Consider the following 20713-nt stretch of genomic DNA (forward strand, 5'->3'; position numbering starts at 1 on the left):
TCACTTTAAACCACTGGCTAGAAATTTTATAGAGAAACAATAAACATTATAATTTAAAATCTCTGTGTAAGATAGAAATCCCAGCTGGTGAGATATAGTACAGTTTGAATATATAATTTAGTAGTGCTTAGGGATATAATTATGCTAAAAGCTACTTTGAAAGATAGCAAATATTTAAAGCTCTAAATACTAAAAGATGTATTTAGGTTACTACTAAATCCAAAGAACTAGAGCAGAAACAAACAATAGCCACGTAGAACAGTTTGATAGTGCCAAGATACGATGTTTTGAAATTCCACCAATAACTAAAGGGTACCGCAGAGAATAATTCTACTAAATTTGTATCAGCATTGGCTTCTGGCTAAATGTCAGTTTTTAATAAGTGAATAAATCCCTAGGATCACAGAATTGCGCTAGTGAGGCAGTGAAGCGTGATTCGAAACTATGAAAACTTAGAGGGTTAATACACTTTGCTGACCCAGAAAAGATGAAAAGCAGAGTGTAGTTGGGCAGTGTTTTATTCAGAACGTACATGGAGTGAATAAAAATCGCAAAGTTTTTTTTTCTTCCAGAAGACCCAAAGGGCAGGTGAGGCTATGTAAACGGTACGGAAGGGCCGCTGTTAAACTCCTGGTTCAATAAAAGCAAGATTGGGGTGTTAAAGGCAGGTCGTTTGTGAGCGTGTATGTCTTAAATAAAATAAGATAATTTGATATTCCGAGGACATTTATAGACAAAAACGGCCTTGGCGTTATGATATTTTATCTAACACACTCACACACACACACACACACACACACACACACACACACACACACACACACACACACACACACACACATTCTTTTATTCTTTCATTTGTTGCAGTCATGCCGGAGCACCGCCTTTAGTCGAATAAACGGTTCCCAGGACTTATATTTTCGTAAGCCTCGTACTTGTTCTATCGGTCTATTTCGCTGAACCGCTAGTTACGGGGACGTAAACACACCCACATCGATTGTCAGGCGATGGTGGGCGGCCAAGCACAGACATAAACATATACATATAAATATACAAATATACGACGGGCTTCTTTCAGTTTCCATCTACTAAATCCACTCACAAGGCTTTGGTCGCCTCGAGGCACTTGCCCAAGTTGCCATGCAGTGGAACTATACATACATACATATATATATATATATATCTATATATATGTATATATATATATATATATATATGTATATATATATATATATGTATATATATCTATATATGTATATATATCTATATACATATATATATTTATATATATATATATATATATATATATATATATATATATATATATATATACATATACATACATATACATTTATATATATGTGTGTGTATGTATATAAATATATATATACATGTATGTGTATATATATATATATATATATATATATATATATATATATACGCCACGCATATATGATAACGTAAGTCTTTGTTACTTCTATCATTATGATTTAAGCACTCTCATGCAAAGTCCTGCTGCTCGATTGAATGCTTCCGCCTCCTCTTCCTCATCATCATCATCATTAGAAGTACCACCAACACCAACGCCAACACCAGCACCACCACCAACACCACCGTTATCATTGTCTATTTTCTTTTCCTTCTCGTTTTCTTTCAGCAGTGAAATAAGAATAAACAGAAGCACCATCTCCTTCTTCAACTATTTTTCTTCTTCTTCTTCTTCTTCTTCTTCTTCTTCTTCTTCTTCTTCTTCTTCTTCTTCTTCTTCTTCTTCTTCTTCTTCTTCTTCTTCTTCTTCTTCTTCTTCTTCTTCTTCTTCTTCCTCTTCCATCATATTGCCATTGTCATCTCGACATAAAAATTATCATAAAATTCATTTATATTATTTTCCTTCTACAAATAACCTTGCATTATTGTAGTATCGTGAAGACATTGCAAAGCTAAGCACGATTTGAAAACATCTTTCTCATGAATTGAAAATTTAAACGGAAGACGGAAGTGCTCATGTTGAAAAGTCTAGAAACATCGAAGTATATTTTTTACTGTTTGTTATTTCTAAGTTAACACATCGTCAACAAAGTACATAGTTTAAAGATTTGCTTCGTAGCTTTAATCATTTTTACGACATATTTTCTTCCTCTATACGCTGAAAATTTCGGAGAACTTGTTTAATATATCTTTTTCTATATACTTTTGTTCACATCTGTCTATATATGTGTATATGTATGTGTGTATGTACGTATGCATGCATTTATGTACGTATGCATGTTTGTGTGTATGTATATATGTATGTATATATATATATATATATATATATATATATGCATTAATCTATCTCTTTCTCTATCTATCTATCTATCTATCTATCCATCATCAAAAGAGCCACCCCATCAATGAAGTGTACTATACCGCCTTGCTGAAGCAAATGCGAAAGGCTATCCAGAACAAATAGCCAAGAAAACTAACAAAAATGGTCTTGTTTCCTTAGGACACTGCTCCAGTGCAGAAAACTTTGGCTTCAATGGCTGCTATTCATGACTGTGCCTTTCAATGTTTTGATCAGCCACCCTGTTCTTCTGACTTGGTCCCATCTGACAATCATCTGTTCCTCAATATAAAAAACAACAACAACAACAACACATGACTGAGAATCAGTTCCGCAGTGATGATGGCGCCATATCTGCTGTTGGTGACATTTTTGACCAACAGGACGAGAGTCTCCTCACCAGTGGGTTCCAAGGACTGCAACACCGATTGAAGAAGTGTATGGGCCGCAAGAGGGACTACGTTAAAAAATTAACCTCATTTGGCCACGTTTCATGAATGAACCTTGGTCAGCTTATGAACTTCTCAGCCTATTTTCGTATGCATATACATATATGAATTTATGTGACCACATACGTGTGTGTGGTGGTGTGTCCAACGTACAAAATGACATGAAGACCTACTAAAGCCGGACGGTGAATCCCGGCCCAGTGTTCTGAAGTATATCATGGCTGCGCCTATTTGAAGAAAAGAAGCTGCAAGGCCATACATATGTATGCACGTGTAATACATACATACATACATACATACATATATATATATATATATATAACAGATGCACGCTAGTCTTTACATAAACAAACACACACACACCCAAACACGCGTATATGCTTGTGTCTACATTTGTATGTGTGTAGGCGTGAGTGAGTGTGTGCGCAGTAGTATAGTAGCGACGGATATGTTTGTTTATTAGTTCTATTCTAAATTACGCATGTTTGTATATTTGTTTCTCTCCGGTTTATCACATTTGATATGTAAAAATTTAATTAAATCAAAAGACAGTGTACGACCACTTGGAAATATAAAACAATAGATAAAATGGATGAGATGTAAATTCTGAAAAGGTTCTGCAAACAATATTACCCAAAGGGATAGTTCAAAGCGAGCAAAATTTTATTTACTGTTGGTTGATTCCCTTTGTAAAGAAAATATGAATATATCTGCAACGTGGTAGCCATTATAAAAATGAAAATACAAAAGATAAGTTCCCACGGTGAAATTAAAATAAATTATAGAACAGAAAAGAAATTGGTGTTATTGTTTTAAAGCTTTTTGCATAATCTTTTATTCTTACATCACTAATATTGAAGTTTGTTGAAAGTAGAAGTGACATAAATGCTTTGAACTTCTCAGCTTCGTCCCTGGTTTCAAATTCTAAGGTAGATGACCATGCTTTCTGTTCATTATTCCAGTATCGGTTCAAATTCCACTGAGGTTGAATTTGCCTTTCATCCTTTCTAGGTCGATAAAATAAGTACCAGATGACCATTCCCCCTACCACGGAATTGCTAGCTTTGGATCAGAGTTCGAGAGAATTATTCTGGCGTTAATAAAGGGAAAAAAAATGCTCATACATGATTCTATACTTCATGCCATCCGAGTGTATCCCAAAGCGGAGATATAACCACATAACGGGCGGTGGTACAAAATTTTTTATACGATTACTAAAACAAAGATGGGGATTCAGGGAGTAATAGAAACATCTGTAGAAATTTTTCAACATTGCGTGGCTGAATAGTAAAAGATTTGAGAACTTTGCCTACCAATGAAATGGTTCCAGGTTCAAGCCCACCACGTGGAAACTTGGATAAGTGACTTCCACCATATCCTAGGGCCGACCAAAGCTGTGTGAGTGGATTTGTTACAGGGATACGGAAAGAAACCGAACTGGTATATATATTCTTTTATTCTTCTATTATTTTACTTGTTTCAGTCATATGACTGCGGCCATGCTGGAGCACCACCTTTTAGTCGAGCAAATCGAGCCCAGGACTTATTCTTTGTAAGCCTAGTACTTATTGTACCGCCATCTTTTTGCCGAACCGCTAAGATACGGGGACGTAAACACACCAACATCACATGTCAAGCGATGTTTAGGGGTGGGGGCAAGTACAGACACAAAAACACACACAGACACACACACGTATATATATATATATATATATATATATATATATATATATATATATATATATATATACATATATACATATATGCGACGGGCTTCTTAAAGAAAATTAACATAAAATTATGTGGGAATCTGTCATTATAGAAAAATGCTGGGTAAATGCAACCAATTTAATAATAGAAATATAATGTGGTGATATGAGAGAAGCGAAATAATGGAAAGAGACATAGAAAGCATGAATTATATTAGGAAATGAAACGCAGTTAGAACAATAATTGTGGAAACAAGCAGTGCAAGAAATGTTGTAATATTGCAGTTGAATAGCAGAATAGTAAGAGCGTCGGAGAAAATGCCTTGCTGAATATGTTTTGGCTTTCTACATTCTGAGATTCCAGACAGGTATTGCGAAATTGTCTGCTAAATGTCTCGTTCAGTGAATATTCTGTCAAGTTGCTTCAGGGCTTTCTAAAAGATGCCATTGAAATTGAAGCGTCATACGAGACAGATTTTTGGCATTTTGTATAAATATATTGACCCTTGCTGCATAAAGGTGATAGGAAGAGAGGAATGTATTTATTTTCACTTAAATGAATGACGGACTTCTGAATGGTTAGAGATGCAGACAGACAGATAAAAATATGATACGCATTCATAAGTCATGTAACGTATCTTCTAATTTATTAACACACAAAAAATGTAAGGAGATATAATGGGGGATAGAACAGAACCGACAGAGAGCGAAATAAAATGGAGTATAATTATGGACATATATTTGCCAGTGTTTGTGTGTGTGGGCGTGTGTTTTCTGTCTACGGGTGAGACAGAGCAAAATTATGGCGGAAAGATAAATAAAAAATTTAAAATGCTGTAGCATTTGTGAATATTAAATGAGTGTCTCGAACAATATCGCCGTAAAATATAAATTGCCACATACGCACACACACACAACACACACAAACACACACATACACACGCAAAGACTAAGAAAATAGAGTTTAGTTGTTTTCTTAAAATGGCAACTTCGACTAACCTATAAATGAAAGAAAGGTAATTTCTTTAAAATGAGTTATCTAATTCAGTGGAGGAGGGGTGTTGAAAAATGGGATGATAATGGGGTAAGCTAAACGGGACACTGGATGTAAAAGATAACAAACAAAATAAAGGGTTAAAAAAATAACAAATAAAATAAATTTCCCAAAGATACCTGATGAAGGCTGGAGGGTATATCAGCCGAAAAGTTGTGTTAACAACAAACAAGATGAGGACAAATATCCGTCAAATGTAAATAATGTAAATGACATAAATAAAGGGTTAATTAGGTTGCTACCTTTGTAAAATACTGACGTTTTGAATTTGCTTCAGAAAATGGTCTTTATCTGTGATGGTGAAGCGGGGGTGGGGTGTCACTATGACTGTGGCCTTAAAACCCAGGGGGCAGGAATCTGAACAGTTTGGGAACCACTGATCTAATATGCAGTCTTCTTGTGTGCTTTCTTAACGGTAAATGTTTTCACGGTAGAGATGTTTATGGTGAATTTACCGGAACACGCTGAAATTTGCAGCTTTCATCTTTAAAGTGAAATTTATAAATCACATTGTTAATCCACAGTTTGTTGTAGGGATGGCATTGTTTGGGTGTGTTATTGAAGAAGAGGCTTCTGACATTCGTGTATCGCTTTTATCAGTTTATAGAGACGCATTTTATGACGTAAACCAATAATAAAAAAAAAAACCTAACGGATAAAACGCCCTCTTAATAATAACAAAGGTATATTATTAAGAATCTTCATTAATTTTAAAACGAATTATGGCAGTGTATTTCAAGAGCAATATCATAGAAAAACTGTATAATAAGTAGGGATGAGACCGACAATGACCTTTTAAGTGAAGCACCAACAAGGCTGCATTTCATTGACCGAAACAATAGTGTAAAATTAAAGAACACACACACACAAACGCACAAATTCGTTCGTAACCACACGCATGCGCACACGCACACACTCTGGCACACCTGCGCATAAACGCCCTTCTTTCGCTCTCTCTCTATATATGTATTTGGGCAGCTGTGTATTGTTTTGACTAATGGGGTATCGAAATGTCTAAGTAGATAAGGAAAGACACATTTGTAAGTATTTAGACAAGTACACATCTCATTCGAGATTTCGTCCGTTGATGTCTACGTCGTCTTTGTAAACTGTCAACAACTGTCTTCTCATTATTTGTTATTTTCCTATACACATACAATAAATACATACCTACCCATATCCATAAATATACGCACACACACACACACATATATATATATATATATATATATATATATATATATATATATATATGTGTGTGTGCGTGTGTGTGTGTGTGTGAGAGAGATTGTGTGTGTGTGTGAGATTGTGTGTGTGTATAGTTTTATTTTCTTATTGTAGTGTTTCTTGTCTTTCACAGTATTTAGAGCCTCTTTGTAAATGGTTTTAACGGATCTTTAGCACCGTGAGATGCATTGTGATAATTTACTCGAGTTGGTTTAGCAATCTTCTTTAATCTCATTAATCGATAACAAGCTCCTTAGCTCTCGACTGCAATTAAACTATTTGCCAGAATGCGTTGCTGATGTTTGCAAAAGAAACCGTATAACAGCACACAACAAAGATTAATTCGAGAAACTTGATGATAAAGATGATGACGATGATGATGATGATGATGATGATGATGATGATGATGATGATGATGATGATGATGATGATGATGATGATGATGATGATGACAACGACGAAAACAAAAGCAATACGAACAATAACAACGATAATAATAATAACATCCGCGACAATGATAATTATAGTAATCCTTTTCTACTATAGGCAAAGGGCCTGGAATTTTGAGGGGAGGGGTACTAGTCATTTAAAACGAATACAGTGCTTAACAGGTACTTATAATAACAACATCAACAACAGCCACAGCAATAATAATATTTCTTTTTACTACTGGTACGTGGCTTGAAATTCTTGGGTAGGCTACATCGACCCTGATGTGTAACTGTTACTTATATCTACCCTGAAAGGTTAAATATAATAAGGATATTAAGTCAAGGTCGACCTAGTCGGAATTTGAACCCTGAACGCAAAAACGGGTGAAATGTCGGTAAGAATTATGAAAGGCGTACCAACGATTGAGCTGATTTCCAGTATTTCCATTGCCAAATATTGCGATAGGAAACTTCGTTAATATTTAAATTTTCATATAAAATATAACAATCATATTAAACCGGAAGGTGACCTGGAGTAGGGAGGTCACGTCATTGAAGACGTCGCGAACGGTGACGAAAGGATTTTGTCCAACTCAGCAGACTGATTGTTTCACCGAATGAATGATCAAGAAATCGATTATTTAGTTCTTTAAATGGCTCACCAGTCGACAAAATATATATAAGTGAAAGAAAACCAGTGCATGATAATAATTTTAGCATAATGACCCTCCCGAGATAAGAAACAAAAACTATAGGATTAAAGCGGAATTAATAAATAACAAAAGAAATAACTCCGCGAACAGAATGTTTTTTTTTTTCATAATACATTCTCACATATAAGCGACTAACCATTATTCTGTAGAAAACCAATTATTTTCGGAAAGGTGAAAATATTATCTGCACGCTCCATTTTCACGGCTGCTCGAAGCGTCGTAGCTCCACGCTGGTCATTTGAAAGTTGTAAGGGGTGGGGTGCATTATTCGTGATAACATCTTCTTTGAAATTCTTAAGTAGCTATTTTAATGATAACAATACCTTCCAACGGCTATTGTTTCTGAAGAAAATAAAACTTCGACAACATGAACGTGATCCTGCATCATTTGTTCCATTTTTAATGTAGGTTACACTGCCTAAAATTTAGTGCATTTAGTAAATATTAAAATATATTCTTTTCTACTTTAGGCACACGGCCCGAAATTTTTGGGGAGGGGGCCAGTCGATTAGATCATCCCATAGTACGCAACTGGTACTTAATTTATCTACCCCGAAAGGATGAAAGGCAAAATCGACTACAGCGGAATTTGCATTCAGAAATTAAAGACAGACGAAATACCACTAAGTATTTCGCCTGACGTACTAGAAACTCTGCCAGCACGACGCCTTATATTTAGAAAATGAGGGGGAAATGGCCAGTTGATTAGACCAACCCCAGTACGCAACTGGTATTTATTTCATCGACCCCCGAAAGGATGAAAGGCAAAGTCGACCTCGGTGGAATCTGAACTCAGAACATAAAAGACAGATGAAATACCGCTAAGCATTTCGCCCGGCGTGCTAACGTTTCTGCCAACTCGCCGCCCTAATGTAGCGTAGTATATTGTGACGGAGATAAATATTATCTACCTATGACGGATGTCTTTATATGTATACCTATGTCTGCATACGTTGCAATATTCATAGTTTGAGAGAATGTTGGTATGTTTTTTTATTTATTGATTCATTATTTATTTGTTTTGCTAGAATGACGAGTCGCCTTTTACCGTCTGTGTCATGCTTAATGGAAAACAAATTGCTTCCGTAGATCGCTCTCAGTTGTTTACGAAAAGTTGCTTCTGTGAAAAGGCATATTGTATTGCGACCTGATACATATATATGGCTAGACTGAGTGATCGAAACAGGATTTCCTATATAAAATTGTGAAGCCATAGCCTTCAAGTGGATGCGAAATATATCTTAAGTAAATTCATGTTTAACACGTTCGAATCTTCTCGAACGTGATAGGACCTTTCGCTGCAGAAATAATCGCTGGAGAAAATTCTCCACATAGACTCTTGTAAATATACATTTCATTTTTTTGACTGTGAGTGACATAATTAGATCATAAGACGCATACGTTTTTGCGTTTTTCCGTTTCGTCAGCTACGAAAACAAATCAGTCGCTTACTGAGACACAGATCGTATTTATCCGATGACGGTAAAATAAGAAACAGGACTTCCAAAGATATTTATAGATGCTCTGTATAAGGCTCGTGGATTTTATTTCTTGATAGTATTTTCGTTATCTAGATTACGCTCGGTAACATAGAATCAACAGGTTTACCTTATCTTTGCTAGCTGAGAATTAGGATTAGCTATCGGGAGACATTTCTGCCTAGGGAATATATGGCATTCCAATCTATCAAGTGGACGTCTATGCAATGTTCAATAACAAGGATATGTAAATACAGTAATCACTCATCATATCTTGGTTCACCTAACGCGCACTCAGTACTTTGAATATATTTCTGGCTAATATATATAAATTTATATCGGTTTCTGCGGCCGATAGATATTTATATTTTTAGGATTTTAATTATGTCTATGGTAAAATAAGCATTTTCCTGCTTAAAGGTTAATAAATTAATAAATAAAAATACACTGCAGATCTGAATAACACATTAATTAAAATCTATTAAAAGAAAATACGTAGTGTACCGTAGATGAGTAAACAAAGAATCGCACATACTGTACGGAAAACGAAACTCGGGAGGCGAGTGCGGGGTGTTGTTTTGCATTTATGATAAAATAAATATAGGAGTAGCTGTGTGATAAGTAACTTGCTTACCAACCACATGGTTCCGGGTTCACTCCCACTGCGTGACACCTTGAGCAAGTGTCTTCTACTATAGCCTCGGGCTGATCAAAGTCTTGCGAGTGGATTTGGTAAACGGAAACCGAAAGAAGCCCGTCGTATATATATATGTATATATATATATATATATATATATATATATATATATATATATATATATATATATATATATATATATATATATATATATATACATATTTGTGTGTGTGTATGTATAATATATATTTTATGTTGCAACATTGTATCTGTTGTCTTATGGTGTTACTTGTCACATGGTTTCTCTGCTTACCGAATATTGTTTTATCTCCTGATTATTGTCTTTCGAAAGCTGTGTCTTCCTTACATAAAACCGTGTGTGACTACGGGCGTATTCTTGCATACGTACAAGAATCATTTGTTTACCAGCACCAAATGAAACGATGACAACAGAAGCTCTGAATGTACATAATCTCTGTAACGCGAGTACATGTTTTTTTGATGCTCATATTTCACTTTACAATTTGTTGACTGTCAGTAAATGTCAAAGGAATATTACATTGTTGGTGATCGTCTTTTTTTAAGCACGAAATAGATATTGTTTAACCTTTTACCCTCTTTCATTGATACATGAGTTACATAGGCGCATGATCAGGTTTTGAGAAATCCAGTTTTTATATATTTATGGGAAACTATATTTCCGTCAGTTGGAAAAAGAGCAAATCACTTTTTATTGATTTATGATCCGTTTTAAAACAGAGCAATCAATAGTTTTAATATGCTCTGAGTCAGCGATTTCAGCCCCTCTCAAGTAATTCGTCACAGACACACGCACGCACACACACACACACACACACACACACACACACACACAGAGAGAGGCATGCACGCACATTCATACACACGTACTCGCGCTCTTGTGTCATCGTCATAGTCTAACGTCCATTTTCGTTGCTGGTATGGGATCAGTGGTCTGACAGGATTCAACGAGACGCAGGACTGCGTTGCGTTGCGGTGGCTGGTTTCGGCATATACTTACTTACGTATGTATGTATGTATGTATGTATGTATGTGTGTATGCATCATGTGTATATGTTTGTATGTATACATGTATGTAATTAGATAGATAGGTAGGTAGGTATGTATGTACACAGATTCACCCACGACACACCCTCATACACATTTTTACCTACTTATTTCTATGCGTGTATATAGAAGTATATAGAAGTATATATATGCAAGTAAGTACACACACACACACACACACACACATATATATATATATATATATATATATATATATATATATATATATATATATATATAAACTTTTTAAAATCTTTTCTCCCTGTTTATTTCTGTGTTCCTTTCTGTTGAAGAGCGTAGGCTCGAAACGTAAAAAGTCTTTCTCATTTCCCGATCGTTAAACTAATACATCCGTTTGTTTTTTACACTCCCGTCTTCGTCCTTTGCTTTGTTTTTCTCTTTTCTTGTAACCTCCAACTATATATATATATATATATATATATATATATATATATATATATATATATATATATATATCTGATTTAACTTATTAAACAAAGTTCAACAAATTCAATCATATTTTACGTAAATTGCGGAGATCAGATGTTACTATGGATGAGTATGTGTAAATAAATATATATATTAAAAAAAAACGTTTGTGTGTGTGTGTGTGGGGGGGGGAGAATGAGTGTAATTTTGTTTGTTTTAATAGTGTAAACCGTTAATTATAACCTGTAATTTTGTGGCTAGTCTAACTCCGTATTTCATCATCATCATCATCATCATCATCATCATCATCCTCATCATCATCCTCATCATCATCATTAGTAGCAGCATGACTGTATGTATTGAAATATCTAACTTATATTCTACATCTCACATTTTTTTGTTTGCTTTTTGCGACCAAACAGTAATTCCATACCAATTTTACTTAATACTTATCAATGTCTGAACAGTTATTATTGTACATGACCGCTAAAGCCTTTGAACTATTACAATTATTAATCTCGCTTGACACGGCATCAACATGAAACACATTTTACAGTAAAGTGCTATTAAACCTTACTTTCAATATTCCATTTTCTTCTCCACTTTATTTCAACCGTATATTCGACATCTCACTCTTGTTGTTCGTATTTCTTGTTTGACAATCGCCTTTCATATGCCAGGGGAATCTCTATAAATATTCGCGTACGTATGTATATACATACATGTATTCATACATGCAAGCAAGCATGTATATATATAAATATGTGTGCGTATCTGTGTTTTAACACGCACTCAGAAACACATATAATGGTGTACAACCATAAAATTATCATCTCTCATTCTTCTATTTCTGTGTATATATACGCATGTATATATGTTTGTATGTAAATATGTAAGTATATACATACAAAAAAAACACGCAAACACACACACACACGCAGACACATATGTATACTTAATAACTATATACATATAACATATACGTACGTAAACATACAAGTATACCCCTCTACCTCTCTCTCTTTCAGTCTCCCTCTGACTACACACATACCACACACACACACACACACACACACACACATATCTCTATAATTGTATATACATATATATATACATATATATATATATATATGCATACACACACATTTATATATACATATATATATATAGATATAGCTATACATATATACATATATTCATATATTTATATATATATATATATATATATATATATATATATATATGTATATATATAAATATATATATATATATATATATATATATATATATATATATATATACATGTATATATATATACATATATATATATATATATATATATATATATATATAGATAGATAGATAGATATAGATATACATATATTCATATATTCATATATATATATATATATATATATATATATATATATATATATATATATATATATATATATATATATACATATATACATATATTCATATATATATATATATATATATATATATATATATATATATATATATATATATATATATATATATATATATATATATATATATATATATATATATATATATACATATATACATATATGTACAGAGAGAGAGAGAGATCTCACAAACGCACACCTGTACAAACGCTCGTCAGAAGACGATGAAAAAAAATATAAATGAAAGATCCTCTAACTCATGTATTTGGAATATCGACTTTTTTACGTTTTTTAAAGATTATCTTCGCATTTTACATTTTTAGTTTTATTATGTAGCATTTGATTTATTTTACTCTATGAGACCTGGTAAAATGTCATTGAAGAATCTCCCGCCATGTTGAACACACTTCAAAAGCCAGGTTACTGTTTCTGTTGTAATTTTTTTTGTTATACTCTACTTTCGGCTTCACTATGCATCCATTAAAAAAAATATATATTTATGTATTTCTTTGCTATATATCTTCATGTTCTTTTCGTCCAGAAACTTGTCCTTCAGAAGCAAAAAATAAATAAAGAACGGAAGAACGATAAAAAAAAAAATGAAGTGAGACTAGAAAAATAAAACGTGCCACCATTCTGAGTACAGATCAAAAGCCAAGCTTAGTAGATCTATTGTACTTTCTTTTTATTTTTACTCCATTTTACGCCGTTACATACTTTTAATTAGCATTTATATATTTCTAGCTGATAGTTGTTCGTGCGCTTTTTGGTCCCAAATTTTGTCGTTAAAAACTAAGTGGAAAATAAATGAAAAATACAAAAAGAAAACAAAAAGACGAAGAAAAAGGGATATTAGAATTTTTATTTATTTTGGCCAAAAGCTTCTTTCAGAAAGATCCAGAAATTCGCAATATTTCTTTGGTAGATGTCGTCGTTTAGAAATTTATTTTGTTTTATATGTCTATCTCATCCAAAGTTTTATTTTCCTACGTGAGTTGTTTAATGCGCATGCGTGCCCATGTGTGTGTTTCGACGTAGGTGGGAGTAGTTTTAACTGCCTGTATGTATTTCATTTGGATTTGCATGTACAACTGTGTATGTAGGTGTGTGTATGTGTGTGCGTGTGTGTATTGATATAGTAATTTATGTATAAGTGTACATATGCATCGGTGTTGCGTTAAGGAGTATGCGTACGCACGTGATGTGTACGCACGTGTGCGTATGTGTTTGAATGAGATGCATGCATGTGTGCGAGATGGGTAACGTGTGTGGATTTAAAGGAAGTCTTAAGTAGTCTCTTTGGTTTACTCGTACATGTGTTTGAATCTTTGCAACACGGTGATTTTACATGACTTCAGATGTACATGCATCTTTTGCATATGTCTGTAATGTGCACGGGTATATGTATATACAGATGTATATGATATATATATATATATATATATATATATATATATATATATATATATATATATATATACATATATATATATATATGTACTATGTGTGTATGTATGCATCTATCTATCTATCTATCTATATATATATATATATATATATATATATATATATATATATATATATATATATTCAATATGTGTGTATATGGGTATATGTCTATATATGTAAATGTACAAAGATATTCTATGGGTATGTATACATAGTTGTCTGCGTGTATATTTGTTTGTTTGTGTGTATGTGTGTGTATGTGTGTGTGTGTGTGTGAAATAGAGATATATAGGAGAGCAAGTGTCGTAGAAAAAATGCAGTTTCGTATATAATCACATTTAAGTTACCTAACACATGACAAAGACAAAGATAAACTTTTTGCTTGAACACACAGAAACATAGAGACGTATGGACAACCTCGCACAAACACACACACACACACACTCAAAAACATACATACATATACACATACATATATACATACATAACCGTAGAAGACAATCTTGGGAACTAGTAAAAAAAAAGCTAGATGGTATAATGAAGTCATAAATTTATTATTTTCAATTTCATGAAGAAAGTGTCGGACACTTAGCGAAGTGAAATGTCTTGCGAAAATCTCTCAGCAGACATATTTGTTTTTACAGGAACGGTAATTAACTGTAATTTATGTGTTTTCAATGGCTGGAGAGCGGTGATAATTGGTGATTTCAGGAAAATGGGTTTTAACAATGGACGTTATCTTGGCTTTTTGCATCTTTCGTTTTGGTTCGATTTTTAACATTTCTTCATCATTTGGAATTGTCTATATTGTTTTTGCATAAGTGATGTCTACACGCTTACATACATTCATGCGTAGATTCGTATATAAAAAAATACTCTCACGTACGTATGTATGTATGGATGTATACAGGTATGCAAACACAGATAGTCATATACACAGGGGTAAATACACATACGGGTACCCTAATGCTTACACAACTCTTTTAGTTTGCCTTATTCATCATAGCCAAGGCCAGGTGTGTCTGGGGGGGGGTGTCAGTGAACATATATACACATGCACTAACTACACATACATAAACACTCGCCCATTAAACACACATATAAGTACATACACATAACATATATATATATATATATATATATATATATATATATATATATATATATATATATATATATATATATATATATGTATATACATATATAAGTCCGTATCTATCGTATATGAATACACACAAACACTCAAAGACTTACATATATATATATATATATATATATATATATAAACATGCACACACATGTTTATATATATATATATATATATATATATATATATATATATATGTAGACATGTAAGTATATACACATTAATTCTCACACAACCAGGCACATACATATACATACACACGCATACACACGCACACACACACAAACACGCACACACACACACACACACACACACACACACACACACACACACACACATATATATACGTACAAAAACGAGTCAGGGAAACATGATATGGATACACGATAATTTTACGCTGTAAATAAATATACATTGCAGGAAAAAAAGAAAACAATCTTGAATTCATTAGATAAGAAATTTCTCAACTTAAAGTAAACAATATGTAACAATATTCGTATACATCACCCGAAGATTGCAATTTTCTTGAATATTTTTAACTAGTTTCAGACATTGGGCTGCGATTCTATTGATACAGAAACTTGAAGATAGGAAGAAGTGTTGTTGCGTGTGCTTAAGAGCTTCTGTATAAGCTACAAAGCATTGGTGGTACCACGGCCTGAATGATACCCAGATAAACCCATTGGGCAAGTTAAACGATCGGGTAAGGATGTGAAGATTCTTGAAGTGTTCTTTTATTAAGATAGTTCTATATCGGTCACTCATGGTGAACCGCTAAGTTACGGGGACCTAAATACACCAGCATCGGTTGTCAAGCGATGTTGGGGGGACAAACACAAACACACAAACTCACACACACACATATATACATATATATATATATACGACGAGCTTCTTTCAGTTTCCGTCTACCAAATCCACTCACAAGGATTTGGTCGGCCCGAGGCTATAGTAGAAGACACTTGCCCAAGGTGCGACGCAGTGGGACTGAACCCGGAATTATGTGGCTGGTGGCAAGCTACTTACCACACAGCCACTCCTGCGCCTATAGTTATTAACTTATTGATTTGTTTATTACTTTGACATTTTTTGATAGGGCAGAATTTCGCCAAAATCTCTTCATTCCTTTTAGTCATTGACTAATGTTTCATTAATATCGTGTTGTCATGTCAGTTCTTTCAGCAATAACATTTTCTCTGTACACAACGCAAATGTCTCGAGCGGCAACAGTGACTTTGCAATCACGATTGAAATGGCCGAGAAGCAGGTGTTTCATTTTTGTTCTCTACTTGGCTCTCAATCGTCATATATCTTAAAAGTGGTAAAATTTATTAATATAAAAAAAAAAATTAAAACTAAACACAAAACAACGATAGAACAAAACTTGTAGAGCTAAATAAAATAATAAAAACGCTATGGTAAAATATTTCTCCTGTTAATTCAGATAAAATTGGACAACAACGAGTGAATTTATATGAAAACACAATACTATGAACTGTACAGCAAAAAAGTTTACATTATTTACATTTGACGGACATTTGTCTTCATCTTGTTTGTTGTTAACACAACGTTTCGATTGATATACCCTCCAGCCTTTATCACGTGTCTTGGGGGAAATTTCGAACCTGGGTTCTCATTCCTAAGCTATTTTTCGATGTTATTATTATTATTATTATTATTATTATTATTATTATTATTATTATTATTATTATTATTATTATTATTATTATGTGAGATATTTAAACAACTAAGACATAATAAAGAAGTAATATTGCACCAGTGCGTGTGTTATTATTGGCTTAATAGCCTTCCCACAATAAGATATCAAGCGCAAACAGATTTTAAACTTTTCAATAAAGATTACCGTTTTAATATACAATGTAATTTCTCAACTCCTTTGTAAATTATGAAAAGATATTAATATTCAAATTGGCCTACAAGAACTATTTATGGCTTGTCACTGAGATTAATTGGTTAGTGACTAGTAATTACGTGTGTTAGAAATAAGTCCGACGGGAAATCAAAGTAGATTTAGATATAGAATGGTAGATGTAGGTCACTGATAATAGTTGGGTTGTAATTCTCTTTATAGGCCATAAATATACACGGGTTTTGCTTTATAAAGGGTATCTACAGCAGAAACTCTATCAAATAGGCCTCAACAGCAGAACATTTATGGCGCAATATATAGTGCGTGGTTGTGTGGTAAGAACTTTGATTCCCAAACCATATGGTTCCGGGTTCAGTCCACTGCGTGGTACCTTGGTCGTGTATTTTCTACTATAAGTCTACCCACAAGACCGACCGAAGCCATATGAATTCACCTGGAAGACGGAACCTGAAAGAAGCCTGTCTTATATATATATATATATATATATATATATATATATATATATATATATATATATATATATATATATATATATATATTCCCTGATTGAGCGACGCGTTGGGTTCTTCAGCAAAACCATTTCATTTCTCGGACTTTGGGGGAAAATATTGACCTGCTAACCTAGCCAGCAGGGTCGCATGATTTGAAAGCTAAAACGCATTGTGACCAGCGATGTGTAACATCCTCATAGCCTGCAGTCACGTCATCACTTGATATAATTATATATACATATATATATATATATATATATATATATATATATTGCTTAGTTTCGTTCACATTTTCATATAAATATTTCAGGGTATTTTAAGGAAGCGAAATGGCAGAATGGTTGGCTCGTCGGAAACGTACTCAGCAACAAATTTTCTTCCATGCTGTTTACGTTCTGAGTTCGAATCACGACGCCGAGGTGAACGTCGCTTTCAAACATTTCGGATTCGATAAAATAAGTACCAGCTGACTACTGAGTCCGAGATAGTCCACTTCAACCGTAACCTGAACTTGTTGGCCTCGTGCCAATGTTTAAAATCATTATTATTTAACCAGAATATTGTAAGGCAGCGAAATACTAGAATCGTTGGCACGTAGGAGACGTGCTTAGTGGCAATATTTCTTGTTCCTGCGGTCAAATGCCGTTGTCAACTTTGGTTTTTATCTTTTCAGGATCGATGAAGTCCTTGATGAGGCTTGACCCCTCCAGATATATATATATATATATATATATATATATATATATATATATATATATATATGCGTGTGTGTGTGTGTGTGTGTGTGTGTGTGTACCAGAGTAAGCACATAAATGTGAAAGAAGGTGGGGTAAAATACTACTCGAATACCGGAGATAGAATAATATATTTTATAATCAAAGCAAAAATATCACAAAAACTGCTACCCAGAGATTCACGTTTCCGTTCGTCGGGCAGTTGTGATCCAGCATGGAATAATTTGTGATCCAGAATGGAATAATTATTCAATCTATCTATCTATCTATCTATCTATCTATCTATCTATCTGTCTGTCTGTCTGTCTGTCTGTCTGTATGTCTGCCTGTTTGTATGTCTACCTATCTATCTACTTATCTATCTATCCATATGTCTGTCTACGTACGTATGTATGTATCTTTCTAAACACACACACATACAGAACCGTTAGCACACCGGGCGAAATGCTTAGCGGTATTTCGTCTGCCCGCTTCGTTCTGAGTTCAAATTCCGCCGAGGTCGACTTTGACTTTCATCCTTTCGGGGTCGATTAAATAAGTACCAGTTACGCACTGGGGTCGATATAATCGATTTAATCCGTTTGTCTGTCCTTGTTTGTCCCCTCTGTGTGTAGCCTCTTGTGGGTAGTAAAGAAATAACACACACACACACACACACACATACATATGTACACGTGTGTATATAACTCTATCTATATACATATTCATATATGTACACATATATAAATATTTATGAATTAATGTGCATATATACATAAACACACACACACACAACATACTCATATACGTATAAATGCAAGCCTACATATGTATATATTATATATATAAAGAGTTTGTGTTTGTGTTTGTGTGTTAGTGTGTGTGTGTGTGTGTGTGTGTGTGTGTGTGTGTGTGTATGTGCTTGCGTGCGTTTGCGTGTCTGTAAGTGTGTTTACTGTGTTGATGTTTGTATTTATATAAATTTATATATTTGAAACAGTATCTTTTTTATATTATTTCAAATATTTCATCTCTGCGAACATAACAACAAAATGATTGCCGACTCTTGAACGTAATTAAGAACATTATTAAAATATATTGATTTCTTCTTAGTTGCCGTTAGTTCATGTTATGATGTGTATTATTGTGATAGTTTCATTAAGAGAGACAGTTCCATTCTCAGATAATTATCCAACAATTTTAAAGCAACTCTCTCCCTTCATACCTCGAAACCCCATCAGCCGCCGCTCTTTCCCGACATCATTATATCATCCACCATCCACCTTGAATGGATGGTCGGTTTCCTTCCAGGTTATGGGCCACTATTATGTTTGTTGTATTTTCTTGTTTCATAATCGTATGCCTTATATTAGAGAACAAAACACATTAAATTAACATTACGCTATAATAATAACAGAACTAATTAAATGTATAAGTGTATGTGTGTACCTGTGCTTATATGTATGAATGTGCATGTATATGAATACACACATACACACGCACATATCAACGTATGTATGTATATATATATATATATATATATATATATATATATATATATATATACGTATATATATATATATATATATATATATATATATATATATATATATATATATATATATATATATATATATATATATATATATTCATATGTATACATATACATGTATATATATATATGTATATATGAGTTATTGAATGACATGGGAATAGGAATTACGTAAGGAACTTCATTACTTCGTTGTGTGTATGTATACATATATATATATATATATATATATATATATATATATATATATACATATATATATAAACACAAAGTGATAAAGAGCGGTAGAGCAAGAGAGACAGAGCAAGAGTGACAGAGAGAAATGCATGCATTGGTATAAACACAAATGCGTGCGTGCACACGCATGCACATCAAGGAAAAAGTTGGAATTACCTGAAAATAATAAGATTGTATTCGATAATTAATGACGTCACTTCCAATCGAGAAACAGGTTTGAAAACATTATTATATGTAACACTCGAAAATTTGCATCGTGGAATC

The sequence above is a fragment of the Octopus bimaculoides genome, chromosome 11 (genome assembly GCF_046866305.1).
Source record: "Octopus bimaculoides isolate indiv1 chromosome 11, ASM4686630v1, whole genome shotgun sequence".
Taxonomy (NCBI): Eukaryota; Metazoa; Mollusca; class Cephalopoda; order Octopoda; family Octopodidae; genus Octopus; species Octopus bimaculoides.